Source organism: Lactuca serriola, chromosome 3 (assembly GCF_051521515.1).
Source record: "Lactuca serriola cultivar US96UC23 chromosome 3, Lser_US96UC23_V15, whole genome shotgun sequence".
NCBI lineage: Eukaryota > Viridiplantae > Streptophyta > Magnoliopsida > Asterales > Asteraceae > Lactuca > Lactuca serriola.
Window position 1 is genome coordinate 23,360,346 of NC_136410.1, and position 8,683 is coordinate 23,369,028.

General features: G+C 41.9%; 1 long non-coding RNA gene across 2 annotated transcripts; it reads left to right on the forward strand.

The window, feature by feature from the left end:
* The first annotated feature begins 2,948 nt into the window (after positions 1-2,948).
* On the forward strand, positions 2,949-4,304 carry LOC145094299 (uncharacterized). Of its 2 annotated transcripts, none has more exons than XR_013703268.1 (3): positions 2,949-3,199; positions 3,552-3,620; positions 4,232-4,304. It is a non-coding gene; the product is annotated as an uncharacterized LOC145094299 (long non-coding RNA). The 2 variants fall into 2 exon arrangements; XR_013703269.1 differs by having other exon boundaries at positions 2,950-3,195.
* Positions 4,305-8,683: the final 4,379 nt, after the last annotated feature.

Below are 8,683 nucleotides of genomic sequence, written 5' to 3' on the forward strand. Positions count from 1 at the left end.
TTGATGGGAGGAGTCTAGGTCGGTTTTTCGAGCACGAGAGGTTATCCGACATCATACAGGGTGATCTTCTCACTATACTTTACCTAGAGTGGTAATTATGTGTGACCGGAAGGTCAGGTCTTATGTGTTATGATGAGTATGTGATCTATGATGTTATATGATATGTATGTGCTATGTTATGTTATGAGTATTATGATATGGACCGGAAGGTCAACAGTGTATGGACCGGAAGGTCAACAGTGTATGGGCCAGAAGGTCAAGATGATACAGACCGGAAGGTCAGAGAAGTGAGACCAGAAGGTCTACTAGGACTATGGTACAGAAGTCCCTTGAGACAAATTGACCCGAAGGTCTTGTAGAGTATTAGCCTTGAGTGGCGTATGTGTTGTATATGGTATTTTGGGGAACTCACTAAGCATTTATGCTTACCGTGTTGTGTGATATGTGTTTCAGGTACCAGCGAGGATCGCGGAAAGGCGCCGGCATGATCCGTACACACTGATAGAGATTTATGTGTTTGATATTCTGGGACATGTTTTCTGAGATAACATTTGAGACAATGAGTTTTGAAATTGTTTTTATGAAATTTATTATGTTTGGAAATGAAAAATTGTTTTGGAAGTTCACGTCGTTACAAATGATCCAAGATCCATAAGCTTGCTTCAACTTCTAAGGTTTTTGATGCAATTCCTTCTTCTTCAAGCACACCAATAACACACTTTTAGCTCAAAAACACTCTTAAAGGATTAAGGATTGCCAAAAATGACTAAAGTGCTTGGAGGCTAGAAAGGTGGGGGTAAATGAGCTATAAAGGTTCTTAAATACTTAAATACCCCACAAACCCTAAAACTTAGGGTTTCACTCGGATATGAGTACACCCAACGTACATGTGTACGCCCTAGTACGCTTAGCGTACCCCTTCCGCATCCAAATTACAAACTTGCCAATATGGCTTCCCATGGCCACTCCCTTCCAGTCCAAGGACTAAAATGACATAAATTTAAACGAATAGATGAATTTAAAAATAGCTGAAATCCGGTGTGTTATACAAGGAGACCTCTGCTTAACAACAAATGCGTGAGTATTGCGCCACTGAGAGAAAGTATGTACTCCAGACTGGGTGGATGAGTTACAGAAAAACTGGAAGGCCCGAAATTGAGGAAGTACACGCAAGGCTCGACAAGCCAACTCGAACCCAACAATCTTACTAACAACATTAGGAGTAAGGTCATCTTTAGAGAAGCCATACCCACGCATAACCTCATAGAAGAAATCCGATATTGACAATTGAAGCCCCGCTTCGAAAATCGACACAAGCACTCCAACCTTCCGATATTGGCATAAACCCAAATTGGAATTGGAAAGACTTGAACTCTTCTGGGTTTGGGTCACTCATAGATCGCATAGATGCCATTGAAGATCTAGTACAGAAAACAGTAGGAGAAGAGTAAACACATAGTGTTGTCTGGATGGTTGAAATGTAGGAGACACCAAGAACAAAACTGCCCCTAATAAAGGGGAATTTTAAATACAAAGAGGGAGAATCGAACTGTTACCAAAGTATAAATCGTCTGTTCTGAACGGATCTATCGCACTATCAGATATCAGAGCCATCCCCACGAAACACGTGTCTAGATCTGAGCTAGTACAACCTAGGTACCCAAGGCTTAAGCTGACGTTTATTAGCCTAGGGGACTTGCTAATGTATCTCTCTAGGAATACGTCAAAGATGATGGGACGATTATCTAAAGGATAACCTAGCTAACTGGCACTACTCAGCTTAGGTGCTAGGCCCGGACCCTCACCCCCGCAGCCTAGCACTTAGGCCCTGACGTCCTAACGCCAATGTCCAACTCAGAACAATTGGTTCTGGTCTATAACAAGCCAAAACAGAACCAAACCACTCCCCAGAGCGACAAGTGTAGCGCTCACACTAATAGCTGATAACCGCTAGTGGTGCACAGTCTGCCAATAGGACGTCTCTACGTCGTGACAGTCTAGACAAGACAAAAGGTATTGTCGGGGACATGCTCCCCACAACAACAGGTATAAAAAGAACCCTTATCCTCCAAGATAAGGAATCACCTCTCTCCCTATGTAACGCCCGGGTTTCAGGGCTAAGCATTTTTGTCAATGTAATAGTCTAGGTCAACTCTTGTAACTCTTTTTGAAGTAATAAAGATGAAATATTTGAGTATTATGTGAATTATATGTGTTTATTATTTAATTATAAATGTATAATTAATAAAGAATAAAAATGAGCGTCAAAATTAAAGTGTGAGATAATCCCGATATCTCTAGATAAAGTTGTAGAATATGTCTCAAGGTTTCCGTGCATATAAGGAACGCCGAAATCCGAGTTATAACGAAGAAGTTATGACTCGTCGAAGTTTCACGACAGAACCGGCACGATACCGGGAAGCGTGAATAGTGAATTTACGATAGAGCGAGATTTAGCCTTAGTGATCTAAACGAAAGTCGTAGAATATGTTAAACTAAGAACATCGATAAAAAGAACGCCCAAATCTGACTTCGTATGAAGAAGTTATGAGATTTTAAACAGACCAATCCTGTCCCGGCTTGTTAAAAATATAACTTTAAAAATAAAGTCAAAATTAGCCGACGGAGTCTAAACGAAAGTTGTAGAGTACGTCTTCACCTACGCGTGGATATAAAGAACGTCAAAAACGGAGTTCGTATGAACGAGTTACAAATTATAATAGCATATTTACGTATTAAAATAAAGTATAAATCATGTATACGTACACATATATATATACATATGTATATATCATTAGAAAGGTATCGACGATGCGGTCATTATAAGACTAATGTTGAGTTCTTTCGACATTAGTTTAGTACAAATATCATTAAATCCATTTATAATAGTATTATAGAGGGTGTTTAGTTGTTTATATAACTAAAAGGTCATTAAGTAATTATGGAGGGTAGTTTTTGAAAATTCAATTAGTATAAATAAGAGCCTTGGGCTCTCATATTTCTTGCACCATTCTCTTGATTCAAGAGTCTTTCTCTCCTTATCCCCCGAGCATTTCGGTCCCTCGTGATTCGACTTCTCTTTCTGTAGCTTAGTATAGTAAGGTGAGCGCTGAAGCGTTGCACGAATCTTTCTTAGAAAGATTCAGCGACGAAGTTCTGCCCCTGCAGAGCCCGACTCCTAGCTAAAACCCCCTTGTAAGTAAGTTATGCTTACCTTATTTTAATATAGCTTATATTTAAAATTAGTATTGTTATTATGAACTTATAATAAATATTTGAGCTATTATTATAACTTATATAAGTGTCGTTATAATATTTTTTTTTAACTACTCGCGGTACGGGGAATCTGGTTTAAAGGGCCGCATAGGGTTGTTGGATTTCAGAAGTGCTATATGCCAAAGTGGTCCTGCCCTCCGGTGTTTTATGTCTGGCCCCTGTCTGTACATAGTGGTTGGAAAATATTGTTTAACGCTTATATAATAATAATAATACTAAGACTAATAGTTGGTCACGGTAAATATTAGACTAAAATTTAGCGATAATAATGCTAGGTTTCGTCGAAGGAAAATAGAATCGTTAGAAGCAAGCGCTGCCCGATTTTGGAATCATCACCTTAACAAGTGAGTGCATAGTTACTTTCAACTTACACATAGATATGAAGTATTTTATATAAATTACGTGCTATGTGTGCATATTATCTGAATACTTGCTATCTATGCTAGATGAACGTTGTTATACATGTTTTCAATGATTTAAACTGTATATGTATTTTATATCTACGAAAATGTTGGGGTAAAACATGGGTAGATGCAATAGGTGATGTGTGATAAAATGATGAGAGGCCTCGATGTTGATGTTGTTGATTCTGTCATCTAGCGGAGTATGGATGACGACCACGGACTCTTCTAGACAGTCCAGTGGAACACTAGCAGGCTCGCAACCTGTAGGTGTTTGTGAACGATATGTTCACCGGTGTACTCCATCCCCCACATGGTTGCCTTTAGGACATTTATTGCTGAGGAATCCCCTTAGCAGTAGTGTCCGTCCCGATGATGATCCTTAGGCTAGGTCCCTTATGATAGGTGTTTAGGGACGTAAAGTGAGGATAACGGGAACGGGTAATCGGGTTATTGTTGATCGATGAAATTAATAAACTTATTTATTATGGGTTGAAAACCCTATGTGCTCACCAGGCTCCCAAGCCTGACCCACTCAGTTTTATGTATTACAGGTAGTGGCGCATGAGCATAGGTGTGATGTTTTGGACGAGGGATTACGGATATAGGCCTGTAGATATGAAATAATGTAGTAAGGCTTATATTGTACTGTTTATGTTTTTGATCTGTACGAACATGACATCCTGAGTCTTTTAATGAAATCCATTTCTATGGAAATGCTTTTGATAAATCTTTATCATATTTTTGTTTTGGGACAAATTCCGCAACACTTTCATTTAAAATGTAACTCTGATTTTTAAACAAAGCATAAACAAACCGGTCTTTTCTGGCCGTGATTTTGGGGATGTCACAGTTGGCATCAGAGCATTAGTTTAAGCGAACTAGGAATTTGTAGGATTTCTACACTTAAACTTAGAATGCTAAGCGATGATTGTGAGGTGTGAGCACTAGCTTATTTTAGGAATTGTGCCTAAAATGCTTTTATGTGCTAAATGCTTTGTGCATAATATGCTGTTAATTGTTCGGATCTATGGTCTGTTGTCGACCGGATCTGGAAACCTTATGTGTTTAGGATTCTAAACGTACGACTACGATATTAGAACTAGCATGTAAACATTTCGGAGTGATAAGGACGATTTAAAACGTCTATCCTAAATAAAGATCTAAATTCACCTTATTCGGTGTATAGATCAAGATGGCAAGGACCCGTAGCAGAAACGTGAACGCAAATGGAGGTAGGAACCAACCCCCAGTGGTTCAACAAATACCTGTTGTTGAAGAAGTTGCACCTGAGCCAGTCACCATGGCTGGAGTTCAAGCCATGATTCAGGCTATGCTAGCTGAACAAAGGGAAGAAATGAGATGGATGCTCCACGAAAATAGGGACGAACCTACCATACATGTTGAACCGACGGAGCCAGTTCACGAGCCATCTGAGGAAGGGAACTATAGCCGCCAAGTGAGTCAAGTAGGGACTCAAGGTGAGCAAAAGGATGGCCCAAAAGGGAGAAACAACAAGGATGGGCGGATGTACAAAAATTTCTTGGGTGCGAAACCACCAAGTCTCTCAGGAAGCCCAAAGCCTGTTGAGATTATGGACTGGATCTCCGAGATGGAGATGGTGTTTGAGAGCTGCAACTGCAGCGAGAAGCAGAAGACTGTCTTCGCTGTGAGACAACTGAAAACTGGAGTCTTGAGCTGGTGGAAGCTATTGGCAGATACAATGCCACGGGGAGAAGCTCTGAAAATGTCATGGGATGAGTTCTTGGAACAACTAAAGGCGCAGTACTGTTCAGAGATAGACCTGATTGATCTGAACAATGAGTTCCAAAATTTGAAGAAGGGAAGAATGAGCATCGATGACTATGCTGTTGCATTTACGGAAAAGATGAAGTTGTTTCCATACCTAGTGCCAACCGAACTTTCCAAAATTGAGAAATTCGCAAACGGACTGCCGGCTGACTTTGGCCCAACAGTCACGATGGCAACCACTCTGAAATCAGCTGTTCGAGCAGCTAAGAACGTGGAGACCCAACAAAAGGAAAGAGGTCTGGAGAGGGCTGAGGTTGGTGAGAAACGGAAGTTCAATGGATCCTCGAAGTCCAACAAGAAAAGTAGATTCTCGAAGTCTGGTTCGAGGGGAGGAGGATCAGAAGCGAAGTGGTGTGACAAGTGCAAGAAGAAGCACTCTAGGAAGTGTGACGGAGGGGTCACTTGTTACAAGTACGGAAAGCCTGGGCACTACGCCAATGAATGCACCCTCAACCAGAAAAGTCTGTTATGGGTGCAATGAAGAAGGGCACATTTTGAAGGACTGCCCGAAGAAGAAGGAGACAGGAAGACCCAACATACCACCGAAGCCGAAGGCGAGAGCCTTCCAGATGACGCTCGAGGCTGCAAAGGAGGCAGCAGACGTCGCTTCAGGTACCTTTCTTGTAAATGGTTTGCCTGCAAATATACTATTTGATTCCGGAGCCAACTACTCCTTTATCTCGCATAAATTTGGTGGGAAATTAGCATTGCCTGTAGAAAAACTAGATAATGCCCTGATTGTAGAAGTTGTCAGTGGCAAATTCGTACCTGTTAGTAATCGTATTAGGAACATCGTCATTGACCTAAACGGAAACGAATTCCACGAAGAGCTATTACCCATAGAGTTAAACGGTTTCGACATCGTTTTGGGTATGGATTGGCTTAGCGCCAACGATGCTGAGATTCAATGCCGAAAGAAGATAATAAAGGTAAACCCACCCGGAAAAGAATCATTTATGGTGTATGGGGACAAACGCAGAGTGAATTCTCGAATCATCTCCCTGATGAAAGCCAGGAAATGTTTGTCCAAAGGATGTGCATCATACTTGGCATTCGTAATCGATGCCAAGAAGGAGAAGAAAAAGGTGCAGAATATACCGGTTGTGTGTGATTATCCAGAAGTCTTTCCCGAAGATCTTCCCGGATTACCACCTGATAGGCAAGTGGAGTTTCGTATAGACTTGTTACCAGGAACAACACCGATAGCAAAGGCACCTTACCGATTAGCACCGACGGAGATGAAGGAGCTCATGACGCAACTTCAGGAGCTGTTGGACAACGGTTTTATTTGACCTAGTTCATCACCCTGGGGAGCTCCGGTGTTATTCGTGAAGAAGAAGGACGGAAGTATGAGAATGTGTATAGACTACCGAGAGCTGAATAAGGCAACGGTGAAGAACAAATATCCATTGCCGAGGATTGATGACCTATTCGATCAGCTGCAAGGTTCGAGCTACTTCTCAAAGATCGATCTTAGGTCAGGATATCATCAGCTAAAGGTGAGAAAGCAGGATATTGAGAAGACTGCATTCAGAACGAGATATGGACACTACGAGTTCTTGGTTATGTCATTCGGGCTAACCAATGCTCCCGCAGCATTCATGGATTTGATGAATAGGGTTTGTAAACCATTCCTCGATAAATCCGTGATAGTGTTCATCGACGACATTCTCATCTACTCGAAAAGCCAAGAGGAGCATGGCAAGCATCTACGGGAAGTATTAGAAGTGTTGAAGAAGGAGAAGCTTTTTGCAAAGTTCTCCAAATGCGACTTTTGGATACGGGAAGTCCAATTCTTGGGTCATGTTGTTAACCAGGAGGGAATAATGGTTGACCCCGCAAAGATCGAGGTTGTAATGAAGTGGGAACGTCCAAAGAGTCCCACAGAGATTCGAAGCTTTCTAGGATTAGCCGGATATTATCGACGATTTATCCAAGGCTTTTCTTCGATAGCTGCTCCATTAACAGCTTTGACTCATAAAGGAGCTACGTATACGTGGAGTGAGAAACACGATGAGGCATTCGAGAAGCTAAAGAAGAAGTTATGTGAAGCACCGATACTTTCTCTACCCGATGGAGTCGAAGATTTTGCGGTTTATAGTGACGCTTCTGGAGTCGGGTTGGGTTGTGTTCTGACCCAAAGAGAAAAGGTGATAGCATACGCATCTCGACAATTGAAAGAGCACGAAAAGAACTACCCCACTCATGATCTGGAGTTGGCAGCGGTAGTTTTTGCCTTAAAGATATGGAGGCATTACCTCTACGGCACGAAGTGCAAGCTCTTCACTGATCATAAGAGTCTCTAGTATCTCTTTAATCAGAAGGAGTTGAACATGAGGCAACGACGCTGGCTAGAACTTCTCAAGGACTACGACTGTGAGATACTTTACCACCCAGGTAAAGCAAATATTGTTGCTGATGCTCTCAGTCGGAAAGTCAATCTGGAAAGGAAAAGGCCAAGAGCGTTAAGAATTGAAGTCGTCTCGACGATTGTGGAAAGTATCAGGAAAGCTCAAGAAGAAGCTTTAGTGAAAAATGACCGAAAGGAAGAACGTTTGGGAAGAACGTTAGTGTTTGGTACAAACAGTCGAGGACTGAAGGTATTCCAAGATCGAATTTGGGTACCTAAGACGGGAGGAATAAGAGATCTTCTGATGGAAGAAGCACACAAGACCATGTACTCGATTCATCCCGGTAGCACTAAAATGTATAGGGACCTAAAACCCTACTACTGGTGGCCGACGATGAAGCTCGATGTTGCGAAGTATGTGGCCGAGTGCGTTACATGTGCGAGGGTTAAGGCACAACATCAGAAACCGTATGGGAGTTTGGAACCTTTACCTGTACCCATGGGTAAATGGGAAGACATCACCATGGATTTTGTGACTAAACTGCCCAGGACGAAGAACGGTCACGACATGATTTGGGTAGTCGTGGATCGTTTCACCAAGAGTGCACACTTCATAGCAGCCAACGAGAAGTGGTCTATGGATAAGCTCGCAAATGCTTACGTGAAGGAAATTGTAAGACTTCATGGTGTCCCTCTTACGATTGTATCAGATCATGATAGTCGTTTCACGTCAAGGTTTTGGAGGAGTCTACAAGAGGAGTTAGGTACAAAGTTGTGTTTGAGTACTGCTTATCATCCGCAAGCTAATGGTCAGAGCGAAAGAACGATTCAGACGCTGGAAGAT